We start from the raw sequence: 26,345 nt of genomic DNA, 5'->3' as shown, positions 1-26,345 counted from the left end.
AGCCAGCCTGGCCCAATAAGCCTCCTGAGTAATGCCTGATTCCCAGAAACAACAGCTTTGTTTCTATATAGTTCATGTGAAGCGTAATGCCTGTTTGTTTCTACAAGATGTCTATAAATTCTCTGTGGGACGCAAAGCAGAGATAAACACTTCTTTTGCGCTATATCTAGATAGATAGATAGATAGAGTCACAGACACACAAGAGCAAAACCAAAAGGTAACAATAATAACAATAATTTGTATACTATTTAAAAATTACATTTAGACGTGAATTTAATTGCAACACATGATTTTCACTTCATTCCTGTTCGCAGGTTTGCCATAACAACCTTGTTATTATAGGTAGACTTCACCTCTATACAGGTCATCACACTCACTTTAATTTACGACTATATTCACTATCAATAATCAAGTGTGATGTTTAAAAATATAACCCGACTACACTGGTTGTGTATGAAAGTGTCTACAATATAATATATTTTAATTACATTTTTTCATCATTTTGTTTTCTAATGTCAATTTTAAACCTTCTGTGTTAGAGTATTTAATAATTATAATTTAACTAATTATATGCTATTTATTCTTGAACATTTACCTTACCTCAAACATAAAAATTCTTTCATGCCTGCCAATCAGTAAAATACAGAAAATTCAGAGTGTAACCCTACAGAGGCCACTACAAAGCCTTCTTAGACATACATGGCTCATAGCTATTAGTCCATTTTTAAATGTATACTTCATCAACAGTGCATAATGCATTTTTAACATTGAAGCTGTCTGATATCAATCAATATTATTTTATTTTACCCGCAATACTATATAAATTCATTGTTCATTCATTGTTAATTTGTCAATTTAAATGTATTTTTATTCGAAAATCTTTTCTTTACTTATTATTTGTTACTACAATATACTGGCAATGGATAGCATAATAAGGCCCCCAAAAACATGTGCCTTTCTATATGCAAATATTATATATCATTTGACAGCAATAAAAAACAATAAAAACAATAATGTAAAAAGGGTGTTTTGAAAATGCTATATTTAAGCGGTTTCTTTTAAGCAGTAACAGTTTCATACCTTAAAGAACTATTTAAAACGTCTACTACTAATGGAATCTTTATCAGGTTCTTGAATTGCATCAGAAGCCACCACAGACAAGAGTATAAAGATACTTTATTTGCCTTTTATTTCTCCAACCTGTGTCTGACAGTGCTGACACAGTTATAAATGGCATGTACTAAAATGGGTTAGGACCCTCATCCCTTATAGGTCTGTCATAGACTATGTGTTACACAGAGGTATCTTGTGTGAGCATGTTTTGTAATGAATACTTTCTGCAAAGTTTATATTAAAAACTTAACTATAAAAAAAGTCTATTCTATATGTTTTTCATGTTTCAGTTTGATTTACAATGATTTAATTGCAATTCAGAGTTGTCTGCCAAATGTATTATATGAGACAAGACATCACAGCAGAAACATTTTTGCGCTATATCTAAAATACTTTTGAGAGGCATTTTCTCTGCAGTGCTATCTTGGCAAATAAAAAGCACGTTTTCATTATATTTGTTTTTAAAAGCATTTAAGCTTGTTTATTATATTCATACTCTGTGGCCACATTATTAGGAACACTGTCTCCAGATTAAATGAGTGTATTTGTATATCGGCTATATACGTATATGTAATATGCATATAGACACATTCATATAGTCAAATATAATCTGGAGACCAGATTCATACACTTTCTGACCACTTTATTAGAAACACTTGTACCCCTGCTTGTTCATACAAATATCTAGTCAGCCATCATGCAGCAGCCCAATGTGACATCATGAAGCTCAATTTATGCTGTGACATGCAGATCTAGGGTCAGAATTTGGTGTAAACAGCATGAATCCCAACCTGTCTTGTGTACTTAAGTTGCCACCCCTGTCACAGTCCACAATTCAATGGAGTACCTTTGGGATTTTTGCAGCATGAATGTGTAACTGACAAATCTGCAAGAACCATACAATGCCAGCATGGACCAGAATCTCTACTGATTTTTTCCAGCATTAGTCCATGTGTTCAGTTTGAGAGCCGGTATTGGAATATATCAAGTATGCATTGAATACAAATATGTTATTTAAGGCTGGTTCATGCTTCATCACACACAGACTTTGCATTTTTACAGTCATTCTTCACTTTTTAATTTGCGATTTTGGGCCATATGCAAGGTAAATAGCATAAATTTCAACCTCCTTGAAATTTTTGTGGTGCAATCCCCTGATGACCCCTTGCTTTGTCTGGCTGAAAACATGCATGTCAGTGCATGTCGACTGCATATGTGCATGGAAATTGACTAGGGGTTTGCTGCAGGTGGCAGCACTGCAGACTGTCACAGAAGTGAGGTCAACAAAGAAACAGAAGAATTGTGGTAATTTATACTGTCCAGACAAAGCACTACAGTATATTTTGCAGTACATCTGCCCTCTCCAGTGCATGCATATCGTTGCTGTATGCATGCACTGACGACAACCATTTGCACCCATCGACAAATGTATTATGAACACATACTTCTTTGTACCTGCAGCCCAAATGTGCACTAGAAAAGTGAAGTATGACCTACACTTTACAGATACTGAACTGTACATACTTCTGCAGCAGGGTCTGCATAAAATGCGCATATACTGTATGCCCATGCACAAAATGCGTAAAGGAACAGTGTTGGAAATAATGCTCTGTTTTCATATTTAAGTAGAAGTACAGCAGGGCTGGGCAATCTTATCCGGATGCAGGTTTTTGTGATAACCTGTAGGTCAGCTGTTCAAAACCCAAGTGTCTCTTCAGCCAATCGGTCCTCTAATTAGTAAACTAATTAGTGAGTCACAGTGAAAACAGGCATACACATCGGCTCTTTGCGGATAGTATTGCCCACCCCTGAAGTCCAGATGCTAGGAAGAGAAACAGGGATCCAGGAATGCGGGAAAACAGGACTTTAATGAGTCGGGCTTGAGAGGAATACAGGAAACTCACAACTCAGCACTGAAAGAGATTACAGGTTCTTCAGCCCTGGTACCTGGAGCGAGAGCAAAGGGTACGGGTGATGTCACCGACTTGGCAGGCTGACAGGCAGGTGAAGAAGCGACTCGTAGTTGTTGTCCCTAAGCCGAGGTCGATGCCAGAGGGATCCGTCCGACGGAAAAACACAAGACTGGAGAACACAAGGAGGGGTGAACAGGAGGAGCTGGACTCGGCAGGACAGGTGGGTCAGGTACAGCAGCTGGACTGAGGAGGGAAGGCAAAAAGGTAAGGATCGTACACGGGGCTAACAGGTAAGGCAAGGGAAAGCGGTTAAACGGAAGACAGGAAAAATGCTCAGCAAGGCTTCTTAACATCAGCGCAATACTTCGCGAGTAAGGTTTGGGTCTGCTCTTCTTTTAAAGGCGGTTAATTGTCCGCTGATGTGTTGCACCTGTCTGTCCCTGCCCCTGTGGGCGTGACACCATCCAGTCACATACTACTCAAAAATACTTAAGTAGCCCAGTGATAAAACCTTTCTGGGCAGACCTTCATAAAGCAGTGGAAAGCATTCTTAAAACTTCAATGCCCTTGCCACATTATTTTTAGGAAGTGCTGATCTTCAAATAAGACCCTCCGAGAGATATCTATTTGGAATTTTAACAACTGCTGGTAAAAAAGCGCTTACAAGATGTTGGTTGCTTCCTGAACCTCCCACAATGAGAGAGTGGATGGATATAGTAAATGCTATTTATTTATGGAAAAGATTACTTTTTCCCTCCATCTGCAAAAGAATGTGTTTAGAAAAATCTGGTCCAGGTGGGTTAAATATATAAAACCATTACGGCCAGACTTTGTGGAAGTATAAAACAATTGATCTTACTTTTCTGAATGGAAAATATTGTAATTTCTATGGTATGCCTTTCCCTTGTCGGAAGCCAATGGTTTTTTTTTGTTTTTTTTTATCCATAGTTTATAACCTAGACCAAAAACGAGCACTTGACATTATTTAGTACAGTGTATGATTACTAAGTTTATGTTTAACCTCCCCTGAATTGTACAAATGATTATTGTTATTAATAACATTATTTGAATTTTATTTAATTTTATTTTGTTTATTTAGTTCTGTATTATGTTTAAAAAGAAATCGATTGGCAGAGAACGATGTAATTACATTTGTTTGGAAATAATGTACTGTTGCTTAAGCTGCTACATCAAAATAAAAAATTTAAAAAAATATATAATAATAAATACTTAAGTAAAAAGTACTATACATTCAGAGCTATTGATTTTACAATGCTTTTAAATTCACTCAAGGCAGATTTGAATATAGCATTAAGTTACAGTGCAGCACAATAAATTCTTTTTATTTAAAAAAAAGCAGTGAAACTTGCTGAGCTTGCTGGTGCAGATTAAAGGAATGATTTTATATTCCATGGAAAACAAGGATTGATCTACGAGCCAGATTTAATAATGAGATATAAAAAATTTCATGGGCCAGTACTTTTAGATCTCATATAAGTCGTAAAATCATCGTCTGCCACTATGGAAAATGGGTGATCATCCAATAGAATCATCACCATTATTTCAATAGTAGTTCTTGTGCTGCTAACTGAATCTTGATTAAGTTTAAATTTCAGTTGACAATTTTGGTATGTTAACTGATACATAGCGCTCTCCACAATTATTAGCACCCCTTGTAAAGATTTGTAAAAGGGGTTAGAAAAAATCCACCTTTTGGTGAAGCAGCTTCATGTCACACTGAAAAATTGAGAAAAATCCAACCTTTCATTAACATAAATTTATTCCAAGAAATAATTATCTTTAACAAAAACACGTGCCACGATTATTGCCACCCCTGGAAATTATAGTGAACACAATGTAACTGAAGCATGTTTCCCCTGTAAATTGTACATCTTTGAGTTGAGTGGAGTGAATAGGAACCTTCAAGCTGTAATCCATGACTTCCCGGTTAACAGGGATATGAACATGAGATGACACAAAGCCCAAATTCCCTTAGTCATCCATCAACATGGGAAAGATAGGAGAATATACAAACCAAATGAGGGAGAAGTCTGTTGACCTTCATAAGGGAATTGGTATTAAACAATAGCTACTCGCCTTAAAATGCCCATTTCTATTGTTAGGGCAATAATAAAAAAGTGGACAACAACTGGAACTGTTACAAATCTGCCTGGAAGAGGACCCAAGTTTATCTTTCCCCCACATACAGTGAGGAGGATCATAAAGAGGCATAAAAAACCCAAGGATGACTGTTGGTGAATTACAAGACCAAGTAAAATCTTGGGGTTACCACGTCTCTGAAAAAACAGATGTCCCCTTCATGCTAACAGATTATTTAGAAGATATGCCAGAAAAAGTTTTTTTTTTGTCAGTTAACCACAAATGTAAGCACCTGGAGTTTGCAAAACAATACTACCACTTTGACAATTCAATGGTCTGATGAAACAAAAATGGAGCTCTTTGGCAATAAACATAAGGTGGGTTTGGAGTAAAAAGAAGGATGGCTATAATGAAATTAACCTTATCCCAAATGCAAAATATGGTGGAGGTTCTGTGATGTTGTGGGGCTGTTTTTTCTCCAAAGGCACTGGAAACCTTGTTAGGGTACATGGCATTATGGACTCCCTGAAATACCAGGACATTTTAAATCAAAATTTGGCTGCCTCTGCCAGGAAACAAAAGCTGGGCTGTCATTGGATCTTCCAGCTGGACAGTGATCCTATGCACATGTCCAAATCAACACAAAAATGGTTAGCTGACCGCAGAATCAAGTTTCTGCCTTGGCCATCTCAGTCCCCTGACCGGAACTCCATTGAAAACCTGTGGGCTGAGCTGAACAAGAGGGAGCAGAAGAGATGGTTTAGGATCCTGGATGATCTGGAGAGATTCTGTAAAGAGCAATGGACTCAGATGCCCTGCTTGGTATTTTCCAACCTTATAAAATGTTATAGAAGACAGTGCTGTTATACTGGCAATGGGAGGTTCTACATAGTATTAAAAGCAGGGGTGCCAAAAATCATTTTTGTTGAAAATAATTATTTCTTGATGAAGGATTTGTTTTTCTTTCAATAAATTTATTTTAGGGAAAGGCTGTTGTTATCATGCTGTATTTTTCTAATTTTTTCAGTGTGATATGAAAATACTTCACCAAAAGGAGGATTTTTTAAACCCTTTTTACAAGTCTGTACAAGGGGTGCCAATAATTGTGGAGAGCGCTGTACAGATATAGGAATTGAAATATACATATATAAGGGTACGATCACGTGTGTGTATGCTACATACTGTATAATGCAGTTCTACTTATTGGTTGTTCCATCTCCTTAAAGACAGTATGTAATGTAAAGTAATAAGAAGAAAAGAAAAAAGAAAGAAAGAAATGTATTGCTCAAGAATTGTGAGACAAAATCATGATCTTGAATTTGAGTGAAAAAAACTGATTCATATTTTGCCCAGAATTGTGCAGCCCTACTCAGGTATTCTGCATGCTAGCTTATTCTGCATGCTTTATTATTATTATTTTTTGTTTTATAAATGGGTGAGTAATGAATATGCATTATGATGGTCATGCAGAATGAATAGGAGAGAAAGAAAGGCCAATTTTCCAAAATGGAGACATGCGCAATGGGTGAGAACCAGTATGGTTGCTGGCTACACGGACACAAAATCCTGGTGTTGCAAGCATTCGAACGCATAACATTGTATGTGAATATGGATGTTTCAGTTTTATGGTTTTGTTACTACACATAAGATTTTATAGGGTCCAACTGTTTTTAATGGTTCCCAAATATTAAATTACACAGGACAACAAAAAAAACATTTTTTTAAATCATCAGAGACCAAAATACATTTTTCCAAATCAGTTTTTCACGCTGATTCCATATCTGTTTCAGTTTTTTTCTGTCACGTCAACTTTTTGATTTTTGAGTAATGCTAGTTAATACCGTAATTGCAAATATTGTGTACTAAAACAAAAGTAGTATAGGGTATAATATCTTTAGAGCAAAATCAAATAAACAGACAGAGGGCATAAAGAAATTGAAAAGTGTTTGTTAACCACCATTGTTTCTTCAAAAATGCTTTGAGTTTGATTTTCTTGTGTACACCATGTCTGGATTGTCGCGATACAGCATCCAACAGTAGTCGGCCATCAAGCTTTCACTGTAACCAGCTGCACCTTCTCCATACTCATCACCTTCTACAGAATCAAGACCATCATGTGGCGGTACAGGAACAGCCAATGAATCGTCATGAGGAACAGGCCTGATTGCAGAATCTCGGCTGGGATATACAATTTTGTGCTTAGTTTTAGCAGAGAATCCACTTGTATTTGTGCAGCAAAAGTAGCAGTCTCGCGGTTCCCTCCACACCATCGGAATTCCAAATGGCATTGCTACCTTTTGCCGATTTAGCCAGTCACGCAGGCCATTTGAACAACTGGAAGAGATGACATGTGGAGCCCAAGATTTATCCTGTTCTCCAGGTAGACAGCCAAAGTATAATTTGTATATCTTCTTAAGATCTGCAGTGATTGGGCAACGTTGTGCTCTCGTTGTGAATGAACCACGCACATAACAGAAACTGTCTGGATGATTAATACAATTTCTAGGCATGATAACTGAAAGCCAACACAGTTGATGCTGTCTGTCACCTCCACCTTCGATTTCCAGGTCGACATTTAACACTATAATCCCCCAACAGCTCACTGAAAAACTGGTCCAGATGGGGCTCAATACCTCACTGTGTAACTGGTTGTTGGATTTCCTTACAGGAAGACCACAAGCAGTACGGGTCGGTAGTAACACATCCAGCACCATCATTCTTAACACGGGGACCCCTCAGGGATGTGTGTTGAGCCCCCTCCTCTTTACCCTGCTGACCCACGACTGCACACCGTCACACAGCTCAAACCTCTTCATTAAGTTTGCGGACAACACGACTGTGGTGGGTCTCATCAGCAATAGGGATGAGACCGATTACAAAAGCGAGGTGAGCCGCCTGGCCACGTGGTGCGGAGACAACAATCTCTCTCTGAATGTGGAGAAGACGAAGGAGATTGTTGTTGACTTCAGGAGAGCGCACACTCAGCACGCCCCTCTGACCATCAATGGGGCGTCTGTGGAGAGAGTGCGCAGTACCAAGTTCCTGGGTGTACACATCACTGAGGATCTCTCCTGGACAAACAACACCATTGCACTGGCCAAAAAATCACAACAGCGTCTCTACTTCCTTCGCAAACTGAGAAGAGCAAGAGCACCAGCCCCCATCATGTTCACCTTCTACAGAGGCACCATTGAGAGCATCCTGACGAGCTGCATCACTGTGTGGTTTGGAGCCTGCAAGGCATCCTGCCATAAAACCCACCAACAATCATTGGTGTCCCTCTCCCCTCCCTCCAGGCCATCTACAGTACCCGTCTCACCAAGAAAGCTCTTTGCATAGCAGGCGATCCCACCCACCCAATGCAAAGCTTCTTCAGCCTGCTGCCATCAGGGAGGAGACTGCGGTGTCTCCAGGCCAGGACCAGTAGACTGAAGGACAGCCTCATCCATCAGGCTGTCAGGAAGCTCAACTCTCACCCAGCTCTGCCCCCACTCCCCTCACTCCCCCCTTCTGCCCCACGGACTTTCTGAAACTTTCCGAATCTGTTATACATACACTAACACCCACACACACACACTCACTCACCTGCACCAGTCACTTTGTGTAGCATTAGTCTGCTACTCAGCCTACATCATAAATGACTGTTTGTCCAAGGCTGCTCGTTATTACTTATCATCACCTCTTACAAGCTCTATTGCACTTTATGCCTGATCTGCACTCTCTGCCACGTGCCCTTATATATTGTATTTATTTATTCATATTTTTCTTACTTGTATTCTTTTATTTGTATAAATGCTACTGTTAACTAGGGTTTGTGAGAAAACGGTATTTCAATTCTCTGTATGTTCTGTACATGTGGCAGAATTGACAATAAAGTTGACTTTGACTTTGACTTGATGACCCAGAATTCAAACTCAAGAGTTAGATTTAGTATTTCTTTTGCAACAATTCGAGAAAATAAAAAACTAAGTTGTATACACAAGACATGTGCACTACGTAAAATTAATCATACTCAGATCACAACTAGACAAGTATCAATAAAACATAAATCAATATCTAGTCACCTAAAGAATGGTGATGCTGTCTATAAGATAAAAAACACAGACAACTCTTGTAATACACTTAGGCAGACTACATGTACATAATATCATACTAGATATAGTTTCATCACAAAAACTTGACGTGCTAGAGAAAAACTAAACACAGATTTGAAATCAACATGAAAAATACTACAAAACCATAAAATTACCCTTGATGAAAATGACCTGTTAATCTGTGTTATTAGCTTTTTGGAAATATTAGATCTTCAAAATGAAAAATTTCATACGTCTAGGTTGATTGGCAAACTAGAATTTGGAAATTTCCTAGAAATTTGAAGTGAACATAAGAACATAAGAACTATACAAACGAGAGGAGGCCATTCGGCCCATCGAGCTCGCTTGGGGAGAACTTAACTAATAGCTCAGAGTTGTTAAAATCTTATCTAGCTCTGATTTAAAGGAACCCAAGGATTCAGCTTTCACTACGTTATCAGGAAGACTATTCCATACTCTGACTACACGCTGTGTAAAGAAGTGCTTCCTTAAATCCAGTTTGAAATGTTCTCCCACTAATTTCCACCTATGGCCACGAGTTCTTGTATTTGAACTAATGCTGAAGTAACTATTCGGTTGAACAGCATCCAAACCTGTTAGAATCTTATAGACCTGGATCATGTCCCCCCTCAGTCTCCTTTGCTTGAGGCTGAACAGATTTAGCTCAAATAACTTTTCCTCGTATGACATTCCTCTAAGACCAGGAATCATTCTTGTGGCCCTACGCTGCACCTTTTCTAAGGCCGCTATGTCCTTTTTAAGATATGGTGACCAAACCTGTACACAATATTCTAGGTGAGGTCTCACCAAGGAATTGTATAATCTTAGCATTACCTCCCTTGACTTAAACTCCACACACCTGGAGATATACCCCAACATCCTATTGGCCTTTTTTATTGCTTCCCCGCACTGGCGAGAATGAGACATGGAAGCATCAACATACACACCAAGGTCTTTCTCATAATCAGCTACCTTTATTTCAGTAGGTCCCATAAAATACCTGTACTTTATATTTCTGCTCCCTACATGGAGTACCTTACATTTCTCTATGTTAAATTTCATCTGCCAGGTGTCAGCCCAGTCACTAATTAAATTAAGATCCCGCTGTAGCTGCTGAGCCGCTAGTTCAGTATCTGCTACACCACCCACTTTGGTGTCATCTGCAAATTTCACCAGTTTACTGTATATATTGGTGTCTATATCATTTATGTAAATTAGGAACAAAAGTGGTCCTAAAATTGAACCCTGCAGTACCCCACTATGAACGCAGGCCCACTGTGACATTGAGCCTCTTATAACTACTCGCTGCTTCCTATCCGTTAACCAGTTATCAATCCAGGTCGCTACAGTTCCTAAAATACCTGTCGCTTTGAGTTTAAGTGAGAGCCTCTTGTGGGGAACAACATCAAAAGCCTTTTGGAAATCTAAGTAGATGACATCATAGGCCTTCTTATCATCAACTTCCTGAGTAGCTTCCTCAAAAAACTCCAACAGATTTGTTAAACAGGATCTACCTCTCCTAAATCCATGCTGGCTATCCCTCAAAATGTTATTTGAGTCCAGGTAATCTACCATTTTCTCTTTGATTATAGCCTCCATAACTTTACCAGTTATACAAGTTAGACTGATTGGCCTATATTTTGACAAATTACTTCTATCCCCTTTTTTGAAAATGGGCGTTATGTTGGCATGCTTCCAATCAATCAAATATTGAACTCCATCAACATAAACCGGTATGGTCATAGAAAAGATAGAAAAGATTAAGACAATATCACTTTAATAACCTGTTATAGTTAAACACTATATGAATTGTAGAAATACAAGTTACCTAACTACAGCTCTGGAAAATAATGAGACCATATCAAAATTTTCAGTTTCACTCATTTCTCAATTTATGGATATGTGCCTGTGTGAAAATACATTTTTTTTTTGCAAAAATCTGTGACTGGAATCTGTGAATGTTAAATGCAGGCCCATATACAGTATCTCCCGCGGGAGTTCTCGGTCATCCTGATAACTGCTGTGTATATACCACCTGATGCTAATGCTGACGTGGCTGTCGGACATTTGTATGACACCATCAGCAAACAACAAATCATGTATCCTGAGGCTGTTTTCATCATAGCTGGGGATTTTAACCATGCGGATTTAAAGGCAGTGCTCCCAAAATTTCATCAGCATGTAGTATCTATCTATCTATCTATCTATCTTTCTTTCTATTTATCTTCTTCCTTCCTTTATGGGTCTCCTGCCCTGCTTATAGGAGCCTGTTATAAATTGTCCTAGCAGTGCACTTCACACCACTTAATGTTTCCCTTTCTTTTTGAAGGACACTTGAGGTCATCCTCCAATTTATAAGGCACTGCCAAATAAGTTGACAGTCATCTCTAATATTATAAAGTTGCTTCTGTCCATCTGGCTGTTTTTTGGTTATAGAGTCTCTTGCTTCACTTTGTTCTTGTGTACTTCTGTCTTAGAAACTTTGAGCCTGGAAGCAGCTTGCCTCACAGTGTAGCCTTCTGTCTGCAGATCCAGGATAATACCAGGATTTATAAATGCATATTTTTTGAAAATATAGAGTGGTCTCTTAATTTTTTCCAGAGGTGTACATGTTTTTGGAATGTGGGATCAAAGGGAATGTACCAGAGGAATTTTTAGGTGCATCATGATGGAACAGAAAACATGACTCTTCAGACTAGAGCACAATCTTCCAAAGCTCCATTGTCCAGTTATGGTGCTCATGTGCCCATCATAGGTAGTTTTGAAGGGGGTCAGCATGGGCACTCTGACCAATCTGTACTTATGCAGCCCCATATGCAGTATGTTGTGATGCCCTGTGTGTTCTGACATCTATCACAGCCAGCATGAACTTTTTTAGCCATTCATGCTACAGTAGTTCTTCTGTGGGATCAGACCAGACAGGCTAGCCTTTGTGCTCCATGTCTATCAATGAGCCTTGGGCGCCCATGACCCCATCGCCGGTTCACTGGTTGACCTTCCTTGGACCACTTCTGGGTGGTACTGACCACTGCCTACCAAGAACACCTCACAAGACTTGCTATTTTGAAGATGCACTGACCCAGTTGTCTAGCCATTACAATTTGGCCCTTGTCAAAGTCTCGCAGATTCTTATATTAGTCCATTTTTCATGCTTGCAGCACATCAGCTTCAATAACTGACTGTTCATTTGCCTAATATATAATGGTACCTGTAATTAGATAATAAATGTTATTCACTTCACCTCAGTGGTTTTATTGTCATGGCTGATTGGTGTATGTCTGAATATTTAGATTCTATTTATTTCTCATTTGTACTGAATTGTAAAACCAGTAGTGTAATTAAGTAACTACCATGTAATGTTACACAGATACATACAGACCCCATTGTCATTTTCTTCTAAGATAAAATGCTAATTCTACCTAGATTGTTTTTGACACACACATGCTTGACTTAGGTGGCAAAAAGTAGCCCAACAGGTACGGTGGGGTGTGATCCCAAATATTACACACTAGCAAACAAACAAAAAGTTGTCGTAACAATTTCTTGATGGGGCACATCAAGAACCGAGACAGACATACACAAGAACAAGGTGAAGCAGGAGACACTGGCAGTAACCAAAGAACAGCCAGGTAGAGGGCAGAAACAACTTTCCAATGCTGGAGATGACTGTCAACTTATTTGGCAGTTCCTCATAAAAGTGTCCTTCAAAACGAATGGGAAACATTAAGTGATGTGAAGTGCGCTGCTAGGGCAAAAGTACAAATCATGAATAAGGTTCTGTTATGATTTATTAATGATGAACAAACATGGGATCTGTACTTAACAAACACTTATTAATTAATACATTAAGTAGGAGCATATGTCACGGTGCGGGACAAGCGAGCCGGAAAGCAGGCGACTGGAGCCGTAAATACGGACAAACAGGGTTTTAATTGAGACGGAGGGTAACCAGGCAGGAACAGACACTACAATGACAGATCTGGGGTACACTGACTTAGACACGGACTAAATACAAGAGACAGGCGAAGGGTAACGAATCACAGGTGAGAACAATCAGGGAATCACACGAGGTAACGAGGTGGGCGTGGCACACATCGGGAGCGGACGGAGCGGGGCGTGACAGAACCCCCCCCCAAAGGCGTGCACACCGGGCGTGCCCAAGAGGAGGCGATGGACGGGACCGGGGAACAGGACCTGGAAAACAAGAACAAAACCATCAACGAGACCAGGGAAACAGGACAGAGACACAGAACAGGAACAAAGACGAGAAAAACGACAAGACCTGACAGAGAACAGGGAACGCAGACAGGCAGACAGAAAAGGGTGACACGGAGGGAACACCCACAGGCGACACAAAGGGGCCAGGAGTGCACAGAGGAGGAACAGAGGGACCAGGAACAAAGACAGGCGGGACGAAGGGAGGAGGAGCAGACAGGGGAGACCAGACCGGAACGGAAGGAGGACAAAGGGGAGCCCGAGGGAGCCCAGGCGGGCGACGGGCAGCGGCCGGAGGGGCCGCAGGCGAGAGGGAGAAGGGAACAGAAGGGGACCACCCAGGGGCCAAGGGAACGGGACGAGGGAGTGACGGAGGGGACACGGAGGGAGCAGAAGGGAACACCAGTGCAGGCAGGCAGGAGGGGGAAGCCGCGGCAGGCGGAGGCGCCGTCCGACGCACAGCCGGAGCAGGGGGGCCCGGAAGGGAGGACCGAGGATCCAGGGGGGGACCTGGCGGAGACCACCGACACCGAGGCGCAGGACCCGCAGGCAGCCACCGAGCCACAGCCAGGAGCGGAACGGGCGAGCCAGGGGGCAGGGTGGTGTGGGCCTTGTCGGGGCAAGGGAGTCAGGAGGGAGGTGCCCGAGGGTGTAGGCTCGGGCAGAGCAGGGGGCGTGGCTGCAGGTGATGCAGCCGGAGCCGCGGGCATGGCCGCAGGCGGTGCAGCCGGAGCTGCGGGAGTGGCCTCAGGCAGGCCGGGCAGGACGGGAGGAGCGGCCTCAGGCAGGGCCACGGGCAGGACAGGCGAGACAGGCAATTCAGGCGCCGGCAGGACAGGCGAGACAGGCAGGTCAGGAGGGAGCGCCTCGGTGGGTGCCTCTGGCGTGCGGCCAGCAGGGGGCGCATTGAGCGTGCAGTCAGCAGGGGGCAGGTACCTCGGGCGTGTGACCAGCAGGGGCCGCCTTGGCAGGCACCGCCCTCACGCGGCCAGCAGGGGGTGCCTCAGCGTGCACCTCCGTCGTGCGGCCAGCAGGGGGCGCCTCGGCGGGCACCTCCGGCGTGCGACCAGCAGGGGGCGCCTCGCCGGGCACCTCTGGCGTGCGGCCAGCAGGGGGCGCCACAGGCAGATTGGCATCCCCCGCTGCAGGCGGAGGCGAAGCCAAGCCATCGGGCAGAGCTGCAGCAGGCACCACCAATTCCTGACCAGCAGGGGGCGCCATGGCGGGCGCCGCCATCACGCGGCCAGCAGGGGGCGCCGCAGCAGGCGCCGCCATCTCAGGCAGTGTCGCAGGCAGAGTGGTGGCAGCTGCAGGTGGTGGCTATTTCTGTGGCTGGAGCCTTCAGGAAGGGAAAGTCCTTCCTTTTGGACTTCATGCTACGCTATATGTACAATCAGGTAAGCTCCTGCTGAACTGGGGTACAAAATACATTTCATTTCTAGTGTAACTGAATCAGGGAAATTGTCTTTGCTTAGGGCTTCTCATTCTTGGACAAATTAGAACAAACTACATTTGCGTACTGCACAAGTAGTCTCAGTCAGTGGTGGGAAAAATAGTCAATTTTCATACTTAAGTAAAAGTACAGATACCACCCCAAAATGTCATTTGAGTAAAAGTCATCCAGTAAAATAAATTAAGGTAAAAAATGCCTGGTTCTAAAAGCACTTAAGTATCAAAAGTAAAAAGTACTATACATTCCAATCTATTTATCATGCAAGCTATCCTTTAACATTCACTCAATACAGATTTGAATACAGTGTTTCAAGTTACAATGCATCACAACAAGGAAAACTGAGTTGCAAGAGGAAAAGTAGATATTTTCTTTCTATTCAGAAAAGGCAGTGAAACTTGCCAAGCCTCTCAGTGCAGATTAGCGAGACAAAAAAAGTTATTTTGCGACAAACAAAAGATTGATCTACGGGCCAAATTTAATAATGAATTATAAACATTTAATGAGCTGGAACTTTGAAGCCTCTTATGTGAATGAGCCAACGAAAACACTCTTCCTCCACTATGGAAAATGCCTGATTGTCCAATGCAATCATCACCATTCTTTCAGTAATACCTCTAGTGCTGCTAACTTTGAATATTGATACAATTGATACAAGGCAGAACAAGCAGGACAGGCGGGTCAGGCAGGACAGGCGGGTCAGGCAGTGCTGCTGGCAGCGCGGCCGCAACAGCAGCAGGCTGTGCCGCGGGCAGAGCGGTGGCAGCAGCAGCAGGCGGTGCCGCGGGCAGAGCGGCGGCAGCAGCAGCAGGTGGTGCCGTGGACAGAGCGGCGGCAGCAGCAGCCGGTGCTGCTGACAGGTCCGGAGCAGGCAGTGCGGCCGGTAGGTTCGGCACGGGCGGCAGGAGGGGCGCCGAGCGAGAAGGCGTTGTCCCTTTAAGGGCTTTAGGGACCCGGGGAATGGAGTCTCTTACGACGCGAATTCCGCCGTGCCCGAGACGCTCCGGCCGATAAAAGTAAGCTTCCATCGGAGGTGGCTTCTTCGGATGGGAGCTCGCCAGGCATGTAGCGGCGGTGTCATCCCAGGCGGGGAGTAAAGAGCAGGCTCCTAGGTAGAGCGTTGGGGCTGCTTCCGCCAGCTCTCTGCTCCGCTTCTCCCAGCTGCTCGTTACGCGCTGGCTCAGGCGGCGAAGGCATTTCCGTGCCCTCGTCAGCGGGTATTCCTGCCTGGCTGGGCGTTCCCTACCGAGCAGGTCCGTGCCTTTGTTAGCCAGCTCCAGGGCTGTCGGGTCCTCCTGGACCTCGGGCTGGGATTGCCAATACACGAAGTCTTGCAGCAGTCCGAGCCGGTGGTGCTCGGTCTGCTGCTTCGTGCTTTCGGGGAGATCTGTCATTCTGTCACGGTGCGGGGCAAGCGAGCCGGAAAGCAGGCGACTGGAGCCGTAAATACGGACAAACAGGGTTTTAATTGAGACGGAGGGTAACCAGGCAGGAACAGACACTACAATGACAGATCTGGGGTACACTGACTTAGACACGGACTAAATACAAGAGACAGGCTAAGGGTAACGAATCACAGGTGAGAACAATCAGGGAATCACACGAGGTAACGAGGTGGGCGTGGCACACATCGGGAGCGGACGGAGCGGGGCGTGACAGCATACTACTACATTATTTGTGCCCCCTAAAGGAAAGTGTTACCAATATTGTTATATTAGCATTTTAACTTTTAAAAAAATATATAATTATTATAACAATTTATTGATTAAGATGAACATGCAAACAAATCGCAAAGTAGCTAACAAGAAATGACAGCGATGTATTCCCTGGATGGCCCCGTCACCCCCTCCCCCTTATCTATTTATTACTCCTCCCACTGCCTCTAAACTCTGTCTCTAGCCTTTCTAGTAAGTTAGGTTTAGGCGGTACCTAACTTTTCATACCATCCATATGTTCCATATACAGACCCTTTCCAAAAAATTAGAATATCATGGAAAAGTTTATTTATTTCCATAATTCCATTCAAAACGTTAAACTTTCATAGATTATAGATTCAGGGCCCACAACTTAAACGATTTCAAGTACTTAGTTGTTTATTTGTACATAATTTGGGCTTCCAGCTCATAAAACCCACGAAAACAGGAATTCAAAAAATTAGAATACTGTGAAGACATCAGGCCAAATTTTACAGGGTATGAATGTTTTAAACTGAGTGTCGCACAACTCATCTACTAAACTCAAAGCACCTGCACAGGTTTTCCCAGGTGTCATTAAATTGCTTCACTTTGGTTCAATTGTCTCAGTTAGGTTCAATATGGGCTGTTCAAGGAGGCTGGCTGTTCACAGAGTGCTGTGTCCAAGCATATCAGTGGAAAGTCCTAGTGGAAGGGCAAAATGTGGCAGGAGAAGATGCACCAGCAGAAGAGATGACCGTGGGCTTCAGTGGATTATCAAACAGAGAAGATTCAAGAATCTGGCAAAGATCCAGAAAGAGTGGAATGAGGCAAGAGTCACAGCTTCAAAAACCACCACATTCAGATGCATCCGGGAGATGGGCTACAACTGTCGGGTTCCTCGGGTCAAGCCACTTCTGAGCCTGATCCAACGTCGAAAGCGTCTCAACTGGGCCAAGGAGAAGAAGGACTGGACTGTTGGCCAGTGGTCCAAGGTCCTCTTTTCCGATGAAAGTAAAGTGTGCCTTTCGTTCGGGAATCAAGGTCCAAGGGTTTGGAGGAAGACGGGTGAGGAACAGAACCCAAGATGCTTGAGGTCCAGTGTGAAATAACCACAGTCAGTCATGATTTGGGGTGCAATGTTTAGTGCAGGTGTTGGTACACTCTGCTTTCTTAAATCCAAGGTCACCGCAATGAGCTGGAACTTTGAAACCTCTTATGTGAATGAGCCAACGAAAACACTCTTCCTCCACTATGGAAAATGCCTGATTGTCCAATGCAATCATCACCATTCTTTCAGTAGTACCTCTAGTGCTGCTAACTTTGAATATTGATACAATTGATACAAGGCAGAACAAGCAGGACAGGCGGGTCAGGCAGGACAGGCGGGTCAGGCAGTGCTGCTGGCAGCGCGGCCGCAACAGCAGCAGGCTGTGCCGCGGGCAGAGCGGCGGCAGCAGCAGCAGGCGGTCTATCTTCAATACATAATCCTGATAATGAACTTGAATGGTTTTTTTTCCGCAGGTGCAAAATAGGGCCCACAAGTATACAAAAACATAGCTTTAAGCAATGAGGATTAATGGTAGAGGATGAGGTTAGTTGAGGTGTTCTGGAAGAAATGGGCCTTAAGGCATCTTTTTACAGTAGTGATACATTCTATAGACCAGATATAGTTGAGCAGCTCATTCCATTATGGGACCAGGGATAAATAATGTGTAATATGAAACTTGTTTTCACCCATTGGGGGATTCACCAGGTGCCCCCCACCTGCTGATCAGAGAGGACTGGATATAAAATGGGTCCTGAAGAGTGACTCAGTGTTGGTAGAAGCTGTTCTATTAACAGCTCAAAAGCAAGTACGAAAGATTTGAAGTTGCCGTGAGCATCTAGGAAGCTAGTGGAGGGAAACAATGAGATGTGTAATGTGAGTGCATTTCAGCTGATTGAATACCAAGCACATTGCTGCATTTTGAGTCATCTGCATTGGTTTTAGCCCTGCCAGTAAAGAGTTACAGTAATCTGGTCCTGATATGACAACTGCTTAGACAAGAAGATAAGCTGCATAGATAGATAAGGTCTGAACATCCTGATGTTATCAAAAGTGAATCTTCACGATCATCTTCATCTATATACCCTGCTCAAAAAAATTAAAGGAACACTTTGAAAACGCATCAGATTTCAATGGGGAAAAATCCTGCTGGATATCTATACTGATATGAACTGGGTGATGTGTTAAGAGTGAAAGGATGCCACATCGTTTGATGGAAATGAAAATTACAAACCTACAGAGGGCTGAATTCAAAGACACCCCGAAAATCTAAGTGAAAAAATGATGCAGCAGGCTAGTCCATTTTGCTGAAAATTAAATGCAGCAACTCAAAATCGTACTCAGTAGTTTGTATGGCTCCCATGTGCTTGTATGCATGCCTAACAATGTCAGGGCATCCTCCTAATGAGATGATGGATGGTGTTCTGGGGGATCTCCTCCCAGATCTGGACCAGGGCATCACTGAGCTCCTGGACAGTCTGAGGTGCAACCTGGTGGCATCGGATGGACCGAAACATAATGTCCCAGAGGTGCTCTATTGGATTTAGGTCATGTGAACGTGGGGGCCAGTCAATGGTATCAATTCATTCATGCTCCAGGAACTGCCTACATACTCTCGCCACATGAGGCCGGGCATTGTCGTGCACCAGGAGGAGCCCATGGCCCATTGCTCCAGAGTAGGGTCTGACAATGGGTCCAAAGATTTCATCCCGATACCTAATGGCAGTCAAGGTGCCATTGTCTAGCTTGTAGAGGTCTACGTGTCTCTCCATGGATATGCCTCCCCAAACCATCACTGACACCCCACCAAACCGGTCATGCTGAACAATGTTACAGGCAGCATAATGTTCTCTGCAGCTTCTCCAGACCCTTTCACGTCTGTCACATGTGCTCAGGGTGAACCTGCTCTCATCTGTGAAAAGCACAGGGCACCAATGACGGACCTGCTAATTCTGGTATTCTATGGCAAATGCCAATCGAGCTCCACGGTGCCGGGCAGTGAGCACAGTGCCCACTAGAGGATGTCGGGCCCTCAGGCCACCCTCATGAAGTCTGTTTCTGATTGTTTGATCAGAGACATGCACACCAGTGGCCAGCTGGAGGTCATTTTGTAGGGCTCTGGCAGTGCTCATCCTGTTCCTCCTTGCACAAAGGAGCAGATACCAATCCTGCTGATGGGATAAGTCAGGATTTCAAGCTATAAAGAACTCTTCATTTTGATTAAGTATGTCATGATTTCTTCATGTAAAGTCATTCTCCTATGATACTTAGTCGTTATATTATAGGGGAAGCCCTGGTTTCATGAAATTAAGTCAGGATTTCTAGTTATAAAGAATTCTTCATTTTGCGCAAGTATGTCATGATTTCTTCATGTAAAGTCATTCTCCTATGATATTAAGCCATTCTATTATAGGGGAAGCCCTGGTTTCATGAAATTAAGGACCTTCTATGGCCCTGTCCATCTCTCCTAGAGTAACTGCCTGTCTCATGGAATCTCCTCCATGCCCTTGAGACTGTGCTGGGAGACACAGCAAATATGTGCTATTATGGAGGAGTCGGACTGCCTGTGCAACCTCTGTAGGGTCCAGGTATCGCTTCATGCTACCAGTAGTGACACTGACTGTAGCCAAATGCAAAACTAGTGAAAAAACAGTCAGAAGAGATTAGGACGGAAAAATGTCAGTGGCCCCCACCTGTTAAACCATTCCTGTTTTGGGGGTCGTCTCATTGTTGCCCCTCTAGTGCACCTGTTGTTAATTTCATTAACACCAAAGCAGCTGAAACTGATTAACAACCCCCTCTGCTACTTAACTGACGAAATGAATATCCAAGAAGTTTAGTTTACTTGATGCTATACTCTGATTAATAAGCGTTCCTTTAATATTTTTGAGCAGTATAGTTTATATGATACATAAGCTAACCTCGAAGGAGACAACACTGATTGCTGGCAGTTGACAAAAACAAAAATCTTGTTTTTGTTTGTCCAGAATATTCCTAAATAAGTATGTATGTAAATAAATAATGAACATCATATTTTTTACATTTTTCCAATCCATTCTAATCTGAAATTCAACAACAGTGTATGAATTCCTTTAAAAAAAATAACATTAGTAGAAGCCTATGTACTTCAGTAAACACATGAACTTTAATAGAAGACAAATGTGTATAACATGTTCAAATTTAATACATGTGTAAGAGACAAACAATTATATCTCAGGTCACAATATAGTAAGTTGGCTAAGTTGGGTCATTTAAATTGGTGTCTGCTCATGAATCACTGCGTCTGTATAACATACATTTGTTCATAAAATAACAGATGATCAAATTTCAAATTTTACTAAGTAATTGCCAGTATTTCTTGTTGGGTTGTGCACAAGCCATTCATGTACTGAAAGATCCAAAAGTTCTATACTGTTCTTGTTGAATGTAGCTAATCCCATGTGTAAACTGTAAATAATGTTTAATATTTTATTTAGATTTTGTTTTATTGTGCTTTATTGTGCAAAAATATGTCAGTGCAGTTGTGCAATTAAGTCTTTTGGGAAATGTGAGGGTTAGAGTTGCTAGTTGTCTCACATAAGATAGACCCTCCCTGATCCCCCACTAGAAATTTTAGCACTGTGAAACAGGAAGGTGGGGACTGGCCTCCCTTACTTCTTCAGATTGAGAGTGGCAACCCTAGTGAGGATTGATAGTTTGACTGATGAAGGCGTGTGTCTCGAGTTAGCCAAGCACTATGACATGATGAGGAAAAACTATGAGATTCTGAAAAGGTTGATTGATGCGATTTCATTCTTGGTACGACAGGAGCTGGCATTTAGGGGACACGATGAGAGTGAAAACTCGGACAAAAAAGAAAACTATAGACTTGACAGATGTGCTTTCCTGCTATGATGATGTTCTGGCTTTGGTTGGTGTGTTTGTGTGGCACATGAAATGTAGAGCAAAACAATAGTGTAAAACTGTGTACCCTACTCATATTTTAATCAAGTCACTCAATTTTACTTGAATATCAATAATCCCTATATTTCAGAAAAGAATGCACCTGTTGAAAACATAATTTTTGTCAGATTTTTTTTCTAAATATTAGCTCACCAAGCTAATAGCTACACAATTGAAGGCTCAGGAAAAAGGCTAAATGGGGCTGTGGAAATATTTAGGGCTACTGTGTTTTGAAAATAGTAATATTTACTATAACATGATTAGAAATGACTAGCTGTCACTCTAGCTTCACAATCGCTTGTGGGATTGGAGTGCTGACATTTCAGGGACTCCCCATGCCTGCATTCCCACTTGCATCTCCCTCCTACTTATGCTGCCATAGCCATATCTGCTGGAGCTTGCACATTGCACTTCATATTGCACTCATTTAACTTTTAGCACTGCCTATAGTATAGTCTCCCCTACTTTCACTAATTGCATATTTTATTTCCCCTACTCCTCCCTGGGGGGTGCTGCCTGGAGACCTCAATCTATCAAGATATCCAGCACACCCTGCAACATGTGACGTCGCCACTACCAATGACGTCCGTGCATCCAGCTCACCGTTCTGCCTGTGTCATCTTCCACGTATGACCCACTGCCTGCCTTTTGGTTGCCTGGCGATTGGAGGGAGCGTTGGCACCGGCTGTCATCTCCCCCCTGCTCCCCATTTGTGTCTGAAATTTTACTGTATTTGACTCTCCCTGCTGGCCCCTGGAGGATGGGCTCCCCCTTTGAGTCTGGTCCCTCCCAAGGTTTCTTCCTTATCTGGAGTTTTTCCTTGCCACTGTCGCCTATGGCTTACTCACTGGGGGCTTTGGGTGGGGATGCTATAAAGCGCTTTGAGATGATGTAATGTTGTGATAATGCGCTATACAAAAATAAATTTGTTGTTGTTGTTGTAGTATATAATAATTTCTGAAATTCTACCTGCGGAGATCAGTCTAAACTTTACATTGCTAAATATTTTGGTCAACAGTCACCACTGATGTGCATGTAAAGTTCCTAATCATGGATATTTCACGATATACTCGGATGCAAACATAAATCATTACATTTCCCAGTTCCAAGACAATACTGATCGACTGCAATGACATGTTTCTGTTGCACAATAAAAAGAAACTGAACCAAAGAAATTAGTGTTCTTATTTTCAGTATATACACAGGATTAGCCATAAGCAACAAGACCAGTATTTTCAAATGAAAATATTAACTCTTGGCTCTTTCACCTTCAATATACCAATTCCATGTACACTACCCAGCAAGAAATAAAGGAATATTGGCAAACAAGTGATTTTTTCTTGCCTGATGATTGAAAACAAACATATGTAAGTAAGGCATCTCCACTGGGTCAGTTTAAAAGCATGTCATTCTTTAATTTAATCATCTGCACTTTTTAAATTTCACATGGAAATGGTCATTGTGATTATACATTGGCATTAAAACTATATTTTATGTGAAAAAAAGTAGATTGTTTTTTGTTTGTTGAGAAGAAGACTAGAGACTTACATTCTTGCATTGATTATAAGGGTTGGAAAGTATCACTATCCTTTACTTCTGGTGCCAACCACACCGAAGCAGCTGTGTGAGGTCTGCATTTACAGTACATTAGATCTTTGCAGTATTTAATTTGTGTCTATTGCAGTAGGTTTTATGTAATACTTAAGTAGATTTTACAATTCACTTCAAATAAAAACCTGCATTTCTTGTGAAGTGTTTCACCTGGATTGATTTGTACAGGTATAAAAGAAATCAACATTGTTTTATACAGTTATTAAAAAAGTGGAAACTTTAACAAACATGAAATCACCAATGTCCCTAATTCAATACATGACACAGTACACATAAGTACACTGAAATAAATACTTAAAAAATTGGTACAAAAATTATTTGGAAACCAAATACGTTTATATAAACTACATCTGTTTATCCAACATTTTGTAAAACAGACTGCATTTGAAAACTTCAGCTTTACAATTTCATGACAGATCAGTAACTCTGCTAGGAACATTACAGCTTTTTGGTTGAAGGTGTTAGAATTGTTCCTGTTATTAACACTAATGACACAAAAGGGAAAACAAAAGGGCTGCATATGCTGCTTTATGACTTGCACAGAGGAGGCTGACATATTAGAGTGGGAGTCATTACCTGTTCTGGATCAAAAGTCAGATCAACATTTTGACTGAGGCCTCACTCATGTCAAGTGAGACTCTACAGAAGCCACTCCTCCAAAACTATTATTTCATTTGGACAAATGATTTCACATATTCATATTTCAGCTTCGTGGTTACAGTTTATTTTGTTAATCTGTCAAAAGTAGAAATAAAACTTTTTCTAGATTATTCTTAGTGAATTAAACACAAGTTCATATCTTAAAAAATGCATTTGGTGTTTGTTCCACAATAATTCTTCATGTCATCAGGCACAGAACCGTGACCACTAGCAGTCTTTCTTTTGCTTTATTTCCATTTTAGGACATAGTTATTTAAATAATCATTAATAACCAAATGGTTTACAATACAGATGTCTTAATGCAGCCACTTCATGATATGACTTCAATCAGTGAACGTCCAGTGATCTAAGCACAATCATTTAATATTGATATTCAGTGAAGTCTTTAATACAGCTACTTCAGAATTCTTATCTTGATTTGATATACAGAAGTATAATGTATTTAAAATACTTTGAGAAAATAATTACCCTGGTGGGAATATACTGTGAATGTACTAAACATCTGGGATGTCTTTCTAATATTGTGTTGCACCTCCTCCAGCTCTCAGAATAGCTATAGTTTGTAAGTGCATGGGCACAGGTGTTCCATGTGGATCCTGAATGCCATTGCTTCTTACAATTGTGCACAACTGGATTGAGATTTGGTAAGTCGGCTATCCACTGCATTAAGGTAGATTCTTTAATGTTCTTAATTATCCAGTCCTGGATAATTTTATTTTTGTGTCAAAGGCCATTATCTTGCTGAAAAATAGATTTTCAGATTAGTTAATTAAAACTTTACAGTACAGTCCCCTTAGTAACTTAGTAGCAACTCAGTTACAATTCAAGTACAACTCATGAACAAAAATAGTAGCTACTTGAGATAAAAATTGCGCTATGATTCATTAATAATGAAGAAACATTAGATTTTATGTTAACATTGAAATTATTTGTGCACTCTCATGTAAAATATTACCAAAAGAAGTGACCTGCTCTGTCTAAAATACTACCAGTTCTCTGCTGTTGAAGCCCAACTGTCAAACTGTGCTGCATAACAGTGCATGTGTTGCCCTCTTCAACATATACATGACGTTATGGTAATAGAATTAGGTCAGCTGTTGAACTGCCCTATTACAGACTACACAGTATGTAACATGTCATGCAGTCAAAAAGGATGGACATTAACACCAATAGGGAAAAAAATAGTTCAGGAAATATTATGCATCAAAACGTTATTGATGTATTACAGGTTCCAGATTTTACTTTTGTTCAATATCGTAACACTTCACTTGAGGGGGCATAAAATTCAGTAATTCAATACTTATGTTCTTAATTAATCATTAACCAGCTCTTACATAATGTATTAATTAATCACAGACTAAGTTACAAAAAAATACTAATTATGTAACACAGAGAAATGTGCGTATACTTAGGAATACTCCCAAACATGCGTACACACAAACCCCTAGCAGTAGAGACATGTAATTGAAGCAAACAGATTGGCACATAGGATTTGCACAGACTCACACTAAATTATCAACCTTGATAGATTGACAGATAGAATGGTCTAGTTATGAACAACAAAGGAATTGTTCAAGTCATACACAGGTCTAGCACTAGAGCAGTGGATTTCAATCTATGGGCTGAGGCCTCCCAGTGGGCCATGGTGATACTGTGGGGGGGAGCGCACCTAATTAAGTGACTGCAATGTAAATCAAAATTCAGTTATGTGCTAAATGCATAACACATCATGGATAAGACACAGGGTCTCCCAAAAGGAAAGATACAGATACTCCATCAGCTAGTCTTAAAGTCAAACAAACCCCTGTCTTTGACATCAAGACTACAAAAAATAACCAAATGAAGAAAATTCAGCTGTTAGTACCAGGTGCTTGGCTTCACATATGTAGGTTAAAAAAAATAGCATCTGCCCTTATGTGATTTGTACTTGGAAGTTTCATTAAATGAAGCTCTGAAGCCAAATAAATTACATCATCACCTACAGACAAAGCATAGCAAATATGTTTCCAAGCCAGTTCAGTTTTTTGAGAACAAAGAATACCAGAGCAAGAAATAGACTCTTGAATCTGCTTGTACAGGAAGCATGAATGCTAACGCTGTTGAGGCATCATACAGTGTAGCACAGCTCATAGCCAAAGCTGGAAAGTCTCACACAATTGGGGAAAATGTATACTTCTCAAAAAAATTTAAGAAACACTTTTAAATCAGAGTATAGCATCAAGTCAATTAAACTTCTGGGATACTGATCTGGTCAGTTAAGTAGCAGAGGGGCTTGTTAATCAGTTTCAGTTGCTTTGGTGTTAATGAACTTAACAGCAGCTGCACTAGAGGGGCAACAATGAGACAACCCCCAAAACAGGAATAGTTTAACAAGTGGAGGCCACTGACATGTTTTCCTCGTCATCTTTTCTGACTGTTTTTCACTAGTATTGCATTTGGCTACAGTCAGTGCCACTACTGGTAGCATGAGGCGATACCTGGACCCTACAGAGGTTGCATAGGTAGTCCAACTCCTCCAGGATGGCG

This window comes from Paramormyrops kingsleyae, chromosome 14 (genome assembly GCF_048594095.1).
Source record: "Paramormyrops kingsleyae isolate MSU_618 chromosome 14, PKINGS_0.4, whole genome shotgun sequence".
Classification (NCBI taxonomy): domain Eukaryota; kingdom Metazoa; phylum Chordata; class Actinopteri; order Osteoglossiformes; family Mormyridae; genus Paramormyrops; species Paramormyrops kingsleyae.
The sequence above is the reverse complement of the archived record's forward strand: the minus strand, read 5'-3'. Positions refer to the sequence as shown.